Source organism: Thermobia domestica, chromosome 14 (assembly GCF_964235325.1).
Source record: "Thermobia domestica chromosome 14, izTheDome1.hap1.1, whole genome shotgun sequence".
NCBI lineage: Eukaryota > Metazoa > Arthropoda > Insecta > Zygentoma > Lepismatidae > Thermobia > Thermobia domestica.
In genome coordinates, this window is record NC_137467.1 from 9,040,195 (window position 1) to 9,057,671 (window position 17,477).

Sequence of the window (17,477 nt, forward strand, 5' to 3'; positions counted from 1 at the left end):
TAATAATTACTCTTACTTTATTTTTAATAATATCATGCAAAATGTAATGGATAAGATGTAAGGTGTAATGTTTAATTATTAACCTAGTGTGTGTAATTTTCATTATTATTGTTCTTTTTACTTTTGTGTTTATATATAAATGACGTGTCCACTTCATATGCAATGCAATACAGTGCTAAATGTATGAAAAAAGGACGAAATAAATACAATACAATACAATACAACATTTTTCTATACACTGCTGTTTTGAAAAAATGGCCGCCATTTTGAAATTTTTTATTGGATAGCTGAAAAAATCTATACAGCAAATTTAGAATGTCTCGTGCTTCTACCCTCAAAATTTGAACTTATTAAGTCCAAAAATTTTACCCTGTAGCATGGATACATGCTATTTTGAATAATGGCCGCCATTTTGAAATTTTATGCCGCCAAAATATATACAGCTAATTTAGAAGTTCGTGCTTCTACTCTGAAAATTTCAACCTGAAACACTGGAAACTGCCCTTTGTAGCGTGAAAATCCGCTATTTTTTTAAAAAAAGAGCCATTTTGTAATTTTACGTTGGTATGCCGCCAAAATCTATGCAGAAAATTTAGTGTGTCTCTAGTTTGTATCCTGAAAATTTAAAAGACCGAAAGTTGAACACTGTGTAGTACAGGCAGACAAACGAACAAATGTAGATCATCCCAGGAGCCTCAGTGACGTTCGCCAAATATGAATACCAAATAGCTATATTAATTTGAAACAAAGACATAATTCCTCAAAATGTCTTATATGAAATAAATATTTTTCAACATAAAATAAATGGTTTTATTGCTGAAGTTCACTTTCGATGCTTTGTGCGTTCAATTACGGGAATTTCCCGAGCACTTGTTGCAAGACGGTTCTTTTCTAGTGTTGGCAACTATGGAAAGTAGAAAAACCGGCACCCCCTCAAAATTCCCTATGATATAGATCTAAGTGTGATGTATTTCTGTTCGGACCCCCTCCCCCCATGGGAAGGAAAATACTATCGTGAACAAAAGTGCATTAGTATTTGTATTCTGCATATCCTTAATACATTCACTAATAAGCCTGATGCTATAAAGTAGGAATGGCCAAAATTTTCGGGATTCCGGAAATTTCACTTTCCGGATTTCGGAAAATTCCGGAATTCAGAATTTTTTCCGAATTCCAGAATTGGCCATCCTTACTATAAATGAGAAACTGAAATCGGCATTGTTCATTTTTTTTTTTTTTTTTTTTTTTTTTTTTGTATTTATCACTACTACTTTAAAATTATCGAAACAAATGAATAAATTAATCTTTACGTGACAATTTTGGATTTGTAAAATGAAATTAATTCTTTAAACTTACTCTTCAACTACAGGAAATTGCTTTAAGAAGTCCTTTTTTTTTAACTCTCAATAAATGTATAAAGTTCCTTACAAATAAATTTCAAATTTTCCGTGATATAGTCCCTGTCATCTCTTCAAAATTATGTAAGCAGATGAACAAAATATGTTAATTGTTGATAGATGGTGAAAGATGAGTTTTGGATTTACAGAATGAAAGTTACTTTTTAAATCTATACTTTGAACTAAATACAAGTTTGAAAAAACCGGTCATAAATGGGCTGGTAAGAAGTTTGCCGGCTTTTATCAAAATAACAGCAATATTTATGGTCAGGCCGGTGAAAAACCAACCATATTCTTTTTAAAACAACAAAGATAGGCCTATAATTCACGTGTTATAAAGTCAATGTTTCAAAATGTAATAATGAAATTAAATATCTTCCAGAGTAAAATAAATAGTTTTATTGTTGAAGTATTCATTTCCGATGCTTTGCGCATTCAACTGCGGGAATTTCCCGAACACTTCTTTCACGACAGGTTTTCCCTGAAAATGCAGCTTGCTTTACTGTACATCGAAACTTCCATTAATACTGAAGTTTGAATTCAGCACTTAAAATAGTAAACGTTACGTAGTCTTGGGAGCTCCGAGCGTTAAGCTTCTTAATTTTGACAAGAATTTTTTTACGCTATTGCTGGTGTTGATTCTACAGATAGCAACAAATGATTATTGTTGGAAAACCAAATTTTACTGAATACTTTTGTTACCACCAAAGGTAAGAAGTAATACTAATGTATTTATATATTTACTGTTAGTACCGGTACCTATGACCTTAAACCCGTCAACGTATGAGGGATAACGTCTCTCGGCGGCGCCGAGTCAGCAAGCACACTATTCACGGAAAGTATTTTTCTAAAATATAAAATTGCTTATTTTACTTCAAATAGGCTATAAGCATAATCCACACATTAATTTGTTCTATAATTATCTCAAGCTAAGGGAAGTTTTTTTTTTTTATTCATTCATTCAGTTTATTCAGAACTTTAAAAAGGTCTTATGTTGAATGTTGTTGTCTACCTTAAAGTGAAAGCATCTAATTCGCCTAAAGAAAGTTCAAAATCTGATAAAAATAACTTTCAATGTAATCACCTTAGTTATACTAATAATATATTAACAAAAAGCTCAAAAACCCAGGTGGGTTTTAAGGCGGGTTTTTTCAGGTGGGTCCAACCCGAAGAAAACCGCTGGGTTTTTTCGGGCTGGGCCCACTTGGGCAAACCCTGCCCTGTATAAATCTAACAATCACAGGTGTTCTGTAATGTGCACACTAGGTTATCTAAGCACACAGGCGTGGTACAGTCAACTTGGACTAAGTGGCTTAGCATAAATCAAGAACGAGAAAAAAAGAAAAACTGAGACTTCAGATAGCGGAGGGGGTGCAGTAGTAGAATACAGCTGCATGGACATCTGGAGACACGGGTTTGAAACTCTGTCCAGTCGTCCAATTTCTTGTATATCATTCATTCATTTATTTCGTCTTTTTAGTCATACATATTGCACGATTACGTGCGTATGAATAAGACTCGTCAAGGGTACAAATATATAAAATACGTAGTAATGACAAATACATACCTATTGAATTAAACTACTATGCTACATTTACTGTATAAAAGCAGTACATAACAATATATATTTCCAAAACTATCAATAGACAAATTCACTTACATATCTAAAAATTCGTTTAGAATAAAAGCAGTGCTGCAACAGATAAGTTTTCATTAACCTCTTGAACTCTCCTTTTTGTTCTGTCCTTCGAATATTCTGAGGAAGTTTATTGTACAATATAGTACCCATAAACATTGGATTCCTTTCATATAACTTAGTACAGTGCTGTTTGCTGGGGATTTTATCCTTACGCCTGGTATCATATTTATATGTTGATGGTGTGTTAAATAAGTCAATGTTGTTTTTGACAAAGAGCAGCAGTCGAAATATGTAAAGAGAGGGTAACGGCAAAATTTTAAATTCCTTAAATATTGGCCTACATGGGTCGTTTATTTTGGCCCCTGCTATAGTTCTTAAAAGCCTTTTTTGAATTACAAATAACATATTAATTTTTCGAGAATTTCCCCAGAAGATTATGCCATATGTAAGTAAAGACTGAAAGAGCCCGAAATATAAGTTACGAATCGCATCTAGTTGTAAAACATGTTTGATTGATTTTAATGCATAGAGCATTTTATTGAGTTTTTGGGCCAGTGAAAATATGTGAGTTTCCCAGGAGATATTGATTTAGCCAGAGTCCCAAAAATTTGGTTGAGTTTGAGTACATGATTTCACTTTTATTTCAATGATCACTTTTATTTCAATGATCACTTTTATTTCGATGATTTTAACGTATTTAGACTAACGAGGAAACCGATTCAAGTGTGACACGAAATTGTGGACGAGTTTATGCACAAACGAAGTGCTTTTGTACACAATTAAGGGGAAAATCGTCGATCTCAACTGTTCCCGAGATATAGAGGAATAAGGGGAAGTCGGGTGCTCCGATATTTTGCGACTTTTTGAATGTGTAGCGTTAGTACAAGTAAAAGAGTCTTTTAAAAATGAATAATTCCTTCATCCAGGAAATTGTAGTAATACGTCGCTTTAGACATGAAGGTTACAAAACAGAAGAGTGCATAAAAAAATCTAGGGGAAGAATGTTTTGGACTGGGAAGGCGAAAATACTGGTGTCAAGTATCTATGTTGAGGTATCTTGGTACACTGAATCGAATAAAAGTATTATCAGTTAAATAGGATGAAAAAAAAAAAAAAAGTGGCCGTCCGAACTTTCCAAACATTTATAATTTCTACAATTATTAACCGATTGGAACTGTATATGATATACAGTGTATAAAACATACGGGTTTTCGTTTTTAAAGTTGAAGATACTATTTCTGCTTATTGATCCATATATTCCGTTTGAATATATGTCACACAACTACACACTGTCGCACTTACGTTTGCAACAATATGTGTTTATGATTTATATTATTTAATTTGTTTTTCTATAGCCACTTTTGCACGAAATATAACATTGTACTTTTGTTCACACACTAACGTCTCTGTTCATTTGACAATGTAATTAATACATGTTCATATCACCTTTTCTTATTTTCTACGAACTAACGACATGATATATTAGCATGTAATATAATACAATTTTGTTCTTCGTGTCAATGGCGTTTGTTATTCTTTCTTTTTCCGGCCCGGGTGAAAGCTACGCCACTCACCTCAAATTCAACACCACTTTTATTCCACCCTGGTGCATCTTCCTTAACGTTTCAATGCAATTTTCAAACATATTCACTCGCAACATAGCCGAAAATTCGCAAAATATTGAAGCACCAACCTTCCTCTTATTCCTCTATATCACCGGAACGGTTGAGATCGAGGGTTTCACCCTCTAATGGGTTTAATTGTACACAAAAGCACTTCGTTTGCGCATAAACTCGTCCACAATTTCGTGTCACATTTGAATCGGTTTCCTCGTAAGCCCGATGTGCCAATTTAGATTGAACTCAAGATTCGAACCCACGACTATTATGTTCTACTCTAATTTTAACCCACACCTTATACAATGATCGAATATATTGTATTAATTACTACAGTTCTAGTTTGGACACTGACCAGTAATCAAATCTTACACATTATATTGTATTGTAATTAAATCTTACAAATTACTTTTATTATAGTTTTTTGAAAATCAAAAAATGAAAATGAAATCTTTGAGTTTTACGTCCCACGGTTATGTCGGTTAAGCTAAAGGAGACGGTGATAATGAGTTATGAATGAAATGGTGGAATGAAGAAAGTGGGAGAAAACGGGAGGATCCCGAGAAAACCCACGCACACGGTGTTTGTCCACCACAAAGTTCACTTGGCGATTTTTTTGAAAATCGAGTCTCCCAAGAAGCTACCCTGCAGATAGCCCAATTCAGATTAAATGGTTACGGATAATTTGGACACAAAACTTCCGTATTTTTGTTGTGGGTAAGAATATGGTTCAACTCTGCGTTTCTGAGAGTACTTCGCGACAACTGAATATAGGTTATAGTTAAATTAATCGGTGACCCGTTATATGAAACGGAAGTTCCTCTATTTCGGGTGCTTGTTTTCTTATATCTCATATTAACATTCGAATTTTAAAAATGAATGGAAAATAACGTGCAAATCCCCAATTGCACAGATAGGTCATGCGCACACCAGTGTGTCATGTAAAAGGGACATTGGTAGACTTTTTCCTTCTCGACTGGCGAAGATTACCTAGACCATAATAATTATTGTGCCTAACTCCCAAACATTCTTTTAAACATTAGTTTACAGTGTTATTAAAATTTGGATCGCTACTATATCTTTGAACGGAACCTCCCTTGTGACTATATAGATAGTACACAGCGCAAAATACCTAAATTCGATTCTCGGTAGGATCTCGTTAAGGATATCACAGTAAGCTACAGGTCCACATTTGATATAGCCTCGGTGCTAATAGGGATGTTACATTTCAAACCAGTAATAGAATATTCTCATAAAAGGAATAATTATTCGATTATCGAAATACCTTGGTTCGATCCTTGCCCGTACAAGTTAGTGGTGGATATTGCGTGCATGTGTTTTATTGAGATTCTCTCGTTTCCTCCCACATTTTCACCCCACCAATCCCTTCATAATCATTAACTTTCATTAATCAACCGTTTCTTTTAGCCCAAAGGAGATGATCTTTCTTTCTTTCAGTTTAATGTTCCATAATTATGTCCGTTAGGCTAAGGGAGACGGATGATAAACGCCAGTGAATGATGATGGAAGAATTGGTGAAATTAGAACGAAGAAGGAATCGGGAGTACCCACGAAAACCCGAGGACACGATGTTGTCCACCAAAAACTTAGTTGCCCGGGGATCGAACCAGGGACCCCATGCACCAGAGGTAAGCACTCTACCACCGAGCCACTGCGCCTCCCTCAAGGATATGATCGTGGGATTAAAATAGATTGATTGATTGACTTGATTGACTTTTAGTTTAGCGTCCCTTTCAACAGCGAGGCTATATGAGACGTGGACCTACTGATTAACGTGGAATCCGAACCACATGAGCTCCCGCCGGGAATCGAACCCGGGTCTCCCACGCCAAAGGCGCGTACGCTAATCGCTTAGCGGATGTAAAATAGAAATTTTATTTCATTTCAATTACTGTATTGAAAATTGTATGAATAATTATTTAAATAAACAAAATAATTTTAACAGCACGGCTTTGTTCATGCAATATAGGCTTATTCCTCATCAGTATTGAGAAGGACATTAGACCGATATCAGGAACCATTTTCAGAAGAATTTATTTATATTGCAATATATTAGTCAATGAAGTTAGTTATGATTACATATGGGGGGCGCGGTGGATCAGAGGTAGAGCGTTCACCTCCGGTGCTTGGGGTCCCTGTTTCGATCCCAGCTCGCGCCGAATCGACTTTGTGGTGGACAAACATCGTGCTCGTGGGTTTTCTCGGGGTTCTCCTGTTTCCTCCCACTTTCTTCATTCCACCATTTCACTCATCTCTCATCATCACCGTCTCCTTTAGCCTATCCGGCATAATCGTGGGACGTAAAACTAAAAACTTATCATCTCAAATATTCTGAAGGCACGTTTCCTGTTTTTAACTCGTTATATCAGTCAGTGGTTTCCAATAAACTGAAATAGTGATGTCGTCATTTCCTCTTCGTTACCATAGTGATCGCCATGTTTTTTCTAAACAAATGCATGAACCGATAGGAATACTATGAAGTATACTGTTAATAAGAACACACAGTTAATAATAATTTTAGAATATTTTGAGTACAAAGTAAAGTTGGCACAAAAAGATACAAATTATGAATATCAGTCCACCATTTAGAAAGTTTACGAATGAAATCTAGTAATTAACGAAGTAACACATAAGGAACTTTTTTTCTGATAAGATAGAAATTGCATGAGTAATGCCAGCGCCATTACCCACGTAATGCACAATAAATAAAATCAACTATACGCAATGTAAAATATCTACAGACTATAGGCGTGCACACGTGGGGGCAAGTGAGGGCGCTCGCCCCACCTAATGTCTCGGCATTGCGTTTTTTTTTTTTTTTCGATTTTATAAAATAATTTTCTCAGCTAATAAGGATTATATTTCATAAAAACGGACCCTGAAAGACGTCTGTAATCATCGCTATACAAAGTAACACTTTGAACTTCGCAATACTCGACCAAAATTCCAGATTTAATTATATTTTAGTCTTTCTTCCGTTTGTTTTTTCCCAGCAGTATATTATCACACACAAACACACCTAACATACTATCTATAGGTGCCGACTTTAAAAGGGAGGGGGGGGGGAAGCTTTTCTGTTCCGTCTCTCCAATCTAGAAGCAGAGGGGTTTTCCTCTTATATAAAGTAATGATTACAAGGTGGTTGCATATCTTCATGAGTACCGCTATTGATTCCCCCCCCCTTCTAATTCAAGGGTCTGCGCACGCCTGTGGTACAGACTGATGAGCTGTCAGCATAATGGAAAAGGAACAAATAAACGATTAGTCTACAAGGAAAAATAATTGTCTACTTTGAAAATAATGTTAATTATATTGGTGCATTTAGAAATTTTACGCCCACCCTTTAAAATATGAGTGTATAATTACAGTGGCTACAAAATAAAGAAAAACAATCAATAAAAAAGACAAAGCTTGTAACCATATGCGTGTTGAGAATTTTCAATATGCACCGACTTCTAATCGGTTAACATGCGTCGAATCTTTCCTTATATTTCTCATTTAACTTAAAAGTATATACTGACAGTACAACAAGAAAACATTCAATTATGAGTGATTCAGCGTAAGTTTTAAACTCTGTAGGCCTACACATTTGCAATGCATTGTGTGATATTGATGGTGCTAAATAAGATTCCAGAATTATTTAAATTAAATATCTGATCATAAATAAGCTAAATATACAGTATTTGGACACTTAACGTAACCTCCAAATGTATAAATCACAAAATCTGCGATATCAGGGGGAAACATTTCACTTTCAACGCTTGACATATTTCAACATTTTTTTTTTTTACCTAATTCCTTGTTTTGTTTTGTTTTTTTTTTTCTATATTTTCATAGTTTCATTCATTGGATTAAAAAAATGTGCAAGTGTTTATTTTACTCTAATGTTTGCAATCCGGAAGTTAACACGTCACTGTTTTGCTTTAACTTATGTTCTTAGGTCATGTTGTTTAGAAAATAAAAAAATACGATCACCATAGCAACGAGACGGATATGACGTACAGAGAAACACAATGAGGAAAGAATGGGAGGGAATGACGTAAAAGACCAAGTGTTGCCAGTATACGCGTACTCATGAAGCATGAGTAAGTAGTATGCCTGTAAAACCATCAACCATGCTACAGGTGCTCTTGTTTTCCTGCCACCCTGTATTTTAGATACGTCACGTTAGCTGCCAGCTTTTACCCCTTTCACTAAGAAGGCAAGAAGCAAACAGTAACGCCACAGGCCGGGGTTTCTCAACCAGTGGTACGCGAGTTATTGTTAGTTGTAAGTACGACCTATGTTGTTATCAGTAATTAATATACTTCGTTGGTACGCAAGTACAAAAGTTTGAGAACCCTTGCCATAGGTCATTCAGCTAGAAATGACTACACTCAGTGGCGTGCGCTGGGGTCCCCCAGGCAGATTTTAGGGCGGAAACTGTCCATGAGTATATTTGGGACAGAATTTTTCATTGAAAATGATACAATCAAACTGAATGTTTAATTTGAGGGGTTGAGGCTTTCATGGCTTTAACTCACCCCTTAAGGAAAAATATTCGCTCCGTATACTGTATATACAGAAATCAGGCATGTCCTAAAAGAAGGTTGAGTACTTGAACCCTCCCTGAAACTTGACGTACGCCACTAATTGCATTATCCAATACATATACACTACACTGCAATATAAGTTTAAATTCAATGTATTGTCTATATCGTATGTATAAAAGTTCTAAAGGAGGGTGTTTACCGGGACATGTAAAAGTATTTATTTATTTATTTATTTGCCTGTTTTGCATACAAATGAGAGTATTCTCGAGCACGCATACAGTTGTCAAAATTACAAAATAATTACATATATGGTATAGAAAAAAAAACTTAGATAAAATAATACATACATAACTATGACTTTTATAAGCTTATACAATCATAATATAATTAACAAAGAAAAAAAAACATTTATACATTATCTTCAAAAAACTCATTTACCGAGTAGTAACATTTATCTACTAAGAACTCATGAAGATCCGATTTAAACATAGAATATGATTTGTTTTGTTTTAGAAAGTCAGGTAACTTATTGAAAATTTTTGTACAGTTTATATATACGCTTTTTTGAAAAAACGAGAAATTTTGGGGGATAACATGCAAATTATTAACGAATCGAGTATTGTATTTATGGACGTTACTGTTTTCTATAAATAAGTGTTTGTTACTTACGGTAAACAAGATAACTTTATATAGATACGCACAAGGTAATGGTAATATTTTTTGTCCTCGAAAGATGGGCTTGCAAGAAGATATTGGTGACAATCCAAACACAACCCTTAGTGCTTTCTTTTGTAAGCGAAACGTGCTAATACATTCAGTAGAATGACCCCAAAAAATAATACCGTAAGTTATTAAAGAATGGAATTTTGCATAGTACACCGAAACTAAGGCCTCTGTTGTGACATTACCTCTTAGCCTACGGAGGCCGAAACAAATACTACTTAATTTTTTGTTGAGTTGAGAAATATGCTCATTCCAAGTTAGTTTCGAACTTATGGTGACACCAAGAAATTTAGTTGAAATAGAAAAGTCGACTTTTTTGTTATTTACCATTACGTAAGGAATAAATTTATTTTGAAGAGGATAATAAAAATTTAGCAAGGAAGTTTTATCATTGTTTAGAACTAACTTATTGTTACTTAACCAGTTACTTAATCGTGAAAACGCAGTGTTTAGATTATATTCAATATCATGTCGTGAGTTACCTGTAATAATAACATTGGTGTCATCAGCAAATAAAACACATTTATTAGGCAACATTTCATGTGTCAAATCATTGATGTAAATAAGAAAGAGCAATGGACCAAGCACTGATCCTTGAGGTACACCAGTTAGTATTGTACCTTTATAACTACTAAACTTATGCATTTCGCCATTTTTTTCGTTCGTAATTTGAACTATCTGATACCTATCCTTCAAGTAAGACTCGATCCATTTATTGGCAGTTCCTCTTATACCATAAAAGCTTAATTTTTTGAGTAAGAGATCATGATTTACAGTGTCAAATGCTTTAGTAAGATCAACAAAGAGTCCAATTGCCCATTTTTTATTATTTATTGCATGCATAACAGTACTAAGAAAATCGAAAATTGCAGAATCAGTAGATTTGCCACTTAAAAACCCATGTTGAGATAATGATATTAGATTATTGGAACGTAAGTAATTCCTTATCCTATTTGACATTACCGTCTCAAAAATTTTCGAAAATACAGATAAAACTGAGATAGGGCGATAATTCTTAATATCGTAACGACTGCCTTTTTTGAACAAGGGAATCACTTTAGCCACTTTTAACCGTTGTGGGAAAATGCCTGATTGAAGGGAAAAATTTATTACATGAGTCAGGTGAGGAGCAATTATCGAAGCAGATTGTTTTATAATAGTGGACGGTACTTCATCAAGACCTGCAGAACTGCTATTTCTCATCTTTCCTATAATTGCTAATATTTCATCAATAGTTACCGGGGTAACAAAAATACATTTTGGATAAGAAGGCATATTTGAAGAACCACTTGTACCAGCTTGGTGGGATAGAGCACCAAGAGCTACCTGAGGAGAAGTTATAAAATAATTATTAAATTTATTTGCAATTTCAGCAGGGTTTGTAATTCTTTTATTGTCAAAAATGACGTGATTCAAATTTGCAATATTACCCTTCTTTGTATGTAGTCCTACCGACTGGTGAATAATATTCCACATAGTTTTAATTTTATTTCTGGAGTTATTAATCATTTTCGAATTATGCATTTGCTTTGCTGTCTTAATAACTTAATTATATGTTATCTTATATTTTTTAACGTAATTCCTGAATACATCAGAAACATTTGTATCATTAAGCAGTTTAGCATACTTAATTAAATTTCGTTTGGAATTACGAATACCAGTTGTAATCCAACTCTTCTTAATTTTATTACATTTACTAATTGGCATGAGAGGAAAAGCTACATTAAAACAGTGCAAGTATACATCTAAGAAGGAGTTAAATTTTTCGTCCATAGTGGAAGCTGAATAGATTCCATCCCATGGCTCAAGAGCCAACAAATAACAAAAGTAACTACAGGTAATAGAAGTAATAGTAAAAGTAATAGAAAATGACCGATATTGGTGTCGAATTTATAGTTTTCGCGGTCCCTGAAATGAATGGTGAAACTCCGATCGCATTAACTTCTAAATCACGCTATTCGGCTCCGGGCCGGGGGCCACCAGGGGGGGGGGGGGTACCGAGACATATAAAACTAATCCAAAATGACCGATATTAGAATCAAATCCATAGTTTTCGCGGTCGCTGAGATCAATGGTAACACTTCCATTAGCGATGACTTGCAAATTGAGCTACAATTGTATGCGGGTCGGCGGGGGGGGGGGGGGAGATACCGAGATATATATAAAAGCAATCTAAAATGACCGATATTAATGTCAAATCCACTGTTTTCGCGGTCGCTGAAATCAATGGTGACACTTCCATTAGCTATGACTTACAAATACAGCCCCCGTACGAAGCATTAGTATATTCAACTAGTTATACAATATACACATTTTTCTGACAGGAGATACATCCAATGCATTAGTCCTTTCCGCTGAGAGATTAAATATGCCATTATGGGGTCTCGTTGCTCTGTGTGGGACGTGAATTTTGATTTCTGATAACAAATATTCTAAATCTATTGCACCATGAATTATTTTATACTACAAAGCATAATGCGGGACGCAAAACAAATAAAAAATAATTAAACGATTTCACAATTACTTAATGTATTAGTACGATGCATTTCGTCATGGTAGTACCGTGCTGTTCAAGTTCAGTCATCCATATTTTGCAAAATTTGGAAGTAAAAACTCAATACTCCACATGGAACGATATAAGAAATAATTTGCTGCAGGCGATGAAACTAAATACTAAGAAACAAAGTTGTGTTTTAAGATCACAAATTTACGGTTACTAGTGTAAAATTATTACAAGTTCTTTATGATGGTTAAAATAAGACAGTGCATATGAGATGACTGTATTACACACAATTTGCACCGGCGTATTATATCTACACAGTGTTCAAAAGATGTATTTTAAGGGATGGAATTTAGAACCTCCTCCAACTGGTTTCATGGCTCCAGAACCGATTACCTATCTTTTGTCTACATTGTGATAAGATAGAAAATGAGCAATGCGGGGCTTCTAACCCTCTTCGCTCGCTCAGCTATATTTTGTGAAGGAAGTAGGGACGTAAGGGGCCTATACGCAAGTATATGGCGTATATCCACCTAATATTTTTATAGTCAAGCGTATACTCACCTAAATTCACAAAAGAACGAGCGTATACGAGGGGATTATATTATATTTTTGAAAACTGTCCAGCGTATAGCCCCTAAAATTTCTAGCATTACGTCACTGGCAGTAAGGAACACTGGAAAAAATGAAATGATATCTTTGTTTTACGTCCCGTGGCTATGCCGGTTACGCTAAATGAGACGGTGGTAATGAGAAATGAATGAAATGGTGGATTAAAGAAAGTGGGAGGAAACGGGAGAACCCAGAGAAAACCCACGAGCATGGTGTTTGTCCACCACAAAATCCACACGGCGTGAGCTGGGATCTAACCAGGGACCCCAAGGAACGGAGGTGAACGCTACCTAACACTGAGTCACCGCGCCCCCAAAGTAACACGGGAGATCTTACATGCAAGATTAGGGGTGAAACTAAAAGATGCTCTAAGTATACAAGTGTGTAACTAGCGTGAAACTATTACAGGTGCTACTAGTATTAGAACTCGTATCGTTACAAAATCAATATTTTTACTACCCGCGAATACGGGTATACCCACCGCCCTTGACGCGCTTGCTTCTTTCGGATGCAACCCCGCGGGCTTACATGATACGCCATTATCTGACTCGGTTAAATAACATTTTACTTTCTAGTGGCTACCTAGCACATGTTGGTTTGTGGGTCTTCGCAGTGTAATGAAATCTTTGAATTTTTACGTCCCACGGTTATGCCGGTTAGGCTAAAGGAGAAGGGGGTTAGTAAGAGATGAGTGAAATGGTGGAATGAAGAAAGTGGGAGGAAACGGGAAAACCCCGAGAAAACCCACGAGCACGGTGTTTGTCCACCACAAAGTTCACTTGGCGGGGGCTGGGATCGAACCCGGTCTTTGCAGTGTAGTTTTTATGCCATACATCAGGACGCTGTATTTATAAGCAAATCGTAAAATAATTTTTCAACAATTACCTATGGTGGCTCCCTTGAATTTGATATGAAATGAATCTTTGTTAAATATACCATTATGCCCTTTAAGCTAAGGGAGATAATTAAGACAAGGAATAATAGAAATGTGGATAAAATGGAAACTTTAAATTTTACGTCTCACGCTTATGCTCGTTAGGCTAAAGGAGACGGTGATGATGAGTAATGAATGAAATGCTTGAATGAAGAAAGCGGGAGGAAAATGGAGAACCCCGAGAAAACCAACGCACACGGTGTTTGTCCACCATAAAGTTCACTTGGCGGATGGTGGGATCGAACCCGGAACCCCAAGCACCAGAGGTGAACGCTCTACCACTGAGCCACCGCGACCCCAATAGAACTGTAGAATGAGAACGTGGGAGGAAAGAGGATTATCCCGAGAAAACCCATGGACACGTTGTTCACAAGCTTACTTGGCCGAGGAACAAACCAGGGACCTCATGCAATCAGCCCCTTGAATTTCATGTGCTAAGTGAGGTAACGTCATGTCGCCCAGTTCATATCTTCTGGAGGATAATAAAATTAGTGTTTGAATTATAATTTTTAAACAGTTATTTTGGGGCCGCGGTGGCTCAGTGGTACAGCGTTCACCTCTGGTGCTTGGGGTCCCGGGTTCGATCCCAGCCCCCGCCAAGTGAACTTTGTGATGGACAAACACCGTGTGCGTGAATTTTCTCGGGGTTCTCCCGTTTCCTCCCACTTTCTTCATTCCACCATTTCATTCATTACTCATGGTTAGGTGGTAGAGCAGCCATGGCTGAACCTCGCCCGCTTCAATAAAGACATTTTCATTTCATTTCATTTCATCATCACCATCTCCTTTAGCCTAACCGGCATAAACGTGGGACGTAAAATGAAATATTTCATTTAAATAGTTACTTTGAGTGGTGTGCCTAAACTTGACCTTCACGTGCAACAATTTGTTGTTTTAATCAATAATTTTTTCCTTTTTAAAAAATCAACATTGTTTTTTGAATTACATTATCGGTAGATTCGCTACTATTTCTACAGAGAGAAATGTAATTCTAACGTTAATTCCTTGAAGGACAAACAGTTGTTGAAATACCTACGGTCAAGAACAGTTGGGTGCTGTTAGTGAGTACAAATAGTTAAAATAATTTCGAAGTTGAATGCGGTTCAATTTCTGTCTAATGCTTCCCAATAGAACACGCTTTAACAACCGAACAAGCACGGACATGGATGATACTTGAAAGCAGTAAATACCGGAGTATCTACTGTAGGTAGAATCACAGAGAAAATTAACTCTGTTACTTTCTCTGTAGTAGAATATTCTACTTATGTAATCCTTAAGGTTATAGTTAAGGAGCCGTACTTCCCATTTAGGGAAGGACGAGAAACGCCATACTTTCAGGAATTATTCATTGAATATCTACCTACTTAAAAAGTTGGCAATATAATTTGCCCATATCACATAAAACAAATAAATTTTATTTCTATTTTGGATTACTTCATTTTGTTACTTTGATTACTTCATACAAGACGAAATTCGTACTCCATCTAACGCAATTACGTGTAATTTCTTTGAATCTTGATACTGAATTTGTCACATTTCAAAATCATCTACAAAAACAGTTTGACATGATAGTCACTGTTTAAAAAGTTTTGTAGTAGTTAAGGTTAAAGACAGTAAGTTACATATCATAGTATTATAAAAGATAATTAGCTATTCTAATATTACAGTAGATCATCTGCAATTTGGCTGTATTAAAGAATTTTGCAAGTTAATAAAAGCTTTATACGTACCACACCATCCTCACACAGGATGAAAGAACTGCATACTACCACTGAGATCCAATTTTACGTAATATAATAACCACTTCAACTAGAGTCAACTAAATTATCTTTAATCAGCCATGTTTATTATAATAAAGATCAATAGACATCTATTTATAACACGAAGTTATTTCATATTTGCAAATACAAAATGCTTGCAAAATTCTTGTAATATTTTCCAGCTATCAATGAGTACGGACAAATTTCTAAGAACTTCATTTGACGATAGAAGTCCCCTGTCCTTGGATAAAGGTACTACAAACGTTATTTCGTTCAACAACAGCGCCGCAGGCATTGTCTGTGATAACCAAGGTTGGTGATAACACACAACCCTTTTCAGTGTTTCCAATTCTACAAATAACTTACCTTATAGGAATCAAATGCAACTAATAGAGTAATTCGACCGTGTTTCCAGATTGGGTTACAAGTAGCGGATTGGGCGATTTTTAAAGTGTTCTCGCTATCAAAATTTCAAATTGGGCGACACGCTACCTTTTTGGACTGCTTTTAATTATATGCGGGCTATAACTCTTAAGAATGAGCAAGTCTTTTATTTTCATATATAAAATTATAAAACATTATGTTTTATAATACGATGAAAGTTTTGTTTGTTGAATATTATATTTACAATTAACAATAATCTTACTAAAAGTAATATGTTCGATACTAGTACAATTCTTGTCTTACTCGTAGTACTTTTAAATCTGATAACATTAAACTTTCGTTGAGTTGACGCTGTTACGGTATCTTTGACTCTGTTGCTGTTTGAGTTAATGCCAATAAGAGGATTTATTCCGTAAGAGCCTTCGCAAATATTGTGCAAAGTAACGCAACACTAACATGCAATAATCAAAATTGCTATATCTATTATCGCAAACTAAAACGCAGAATATGCGTTATGTTGACGCAAACTGGCAAAGAATAGGGACCCAAGTCTAGTAGTTGAACAGAGCAATATAAACGTGTACATTCCAAATTTGCGTTACTATATTGTTCATATCAGTGGCGGCGATTAGACGTTAAATGTGGGGGGCAAAACATGATCTGAATATTTGTATATCAATGTCAGTTTTCCTGGTTCTTTCTAATACTTTGACGAAAGGTTGTATAACTAATAGGATACCATCTTTTTCAATCAAAATACCGTATATTGTATTTCATATTTCATTAAGTAAATTGACAAGAGCAACGTAAGTAGGTACTCTTAAACAACGAAAGTGTAAGAAGAGATTTGATTCCTTGCTCATGAACATCTTAAAATGCTGTCTGGAAAATTGTGTGGTCAGATTTTTTAAATAACAAATTTGCGAAAAAAATACATAGAAAAGATAATATTAATCATAGTAATGAATAATGGGGCATAGTAGAAGTTACATTGAAACTGGGGATTAATGAACAACTTACATTTTTAATTCTACACATACCATTGAATGTATGTTATTATTCTTAGAAAATGAAAGACAGTAAATACTACAAGCATATGCTACGATATTTAAAGAAATACGCAAATGCAATATTAATTGCTTTCAATTGCAATTAAGGCGCAATTCCTGTAGCTTTCTTAACTCCACGGGAAGATAAATAACCAATAGGTACTCGCGCAATGGCAAATATTATATGACACCATTTTTTCTATGAACCAGTAATACATTCAAAAACTTTACATTTCCAAATGAGAGTATATACATTAAGGGGTAACTTCAAAAAAAGTGGTGGCTCAGTGGTAGAGCGTTCATCTCTGGT

The 17,477-nt window shown here is 35.4% G+C and overlaps 1 protein-coding gene across 3 annotated transcripts in view; it reads right to left on the reverse strand.

Moving 5' to 3' along the window:
* The window catches only part of LOC145669504 (uncharacterized), a 95,458-nt gene extending 79,240 nt beyond the window's left edge, over window positions 1-16,218 (reverse strand). The window contains exon 1 of one of the 3 annotated variants that reach the window (XM_081737687.1): window positions 16,101-16,218. The gene's annotated coding sequence lies outside the window, so the exon portion shown is untranslated. Of the gene's footprint in view, window positions 1-15,010; window positions 15,036-15,704; window positions 16,043-16,100 lie in introns of those variants that run through there. The other 2 variants (XM_081737685.1, XM_081737686.1) reach the window with 2 other exon arrangements.
* Between the last annotated feature and the right edge of the window lie 1,259 nt (window positions 16,219-17,477).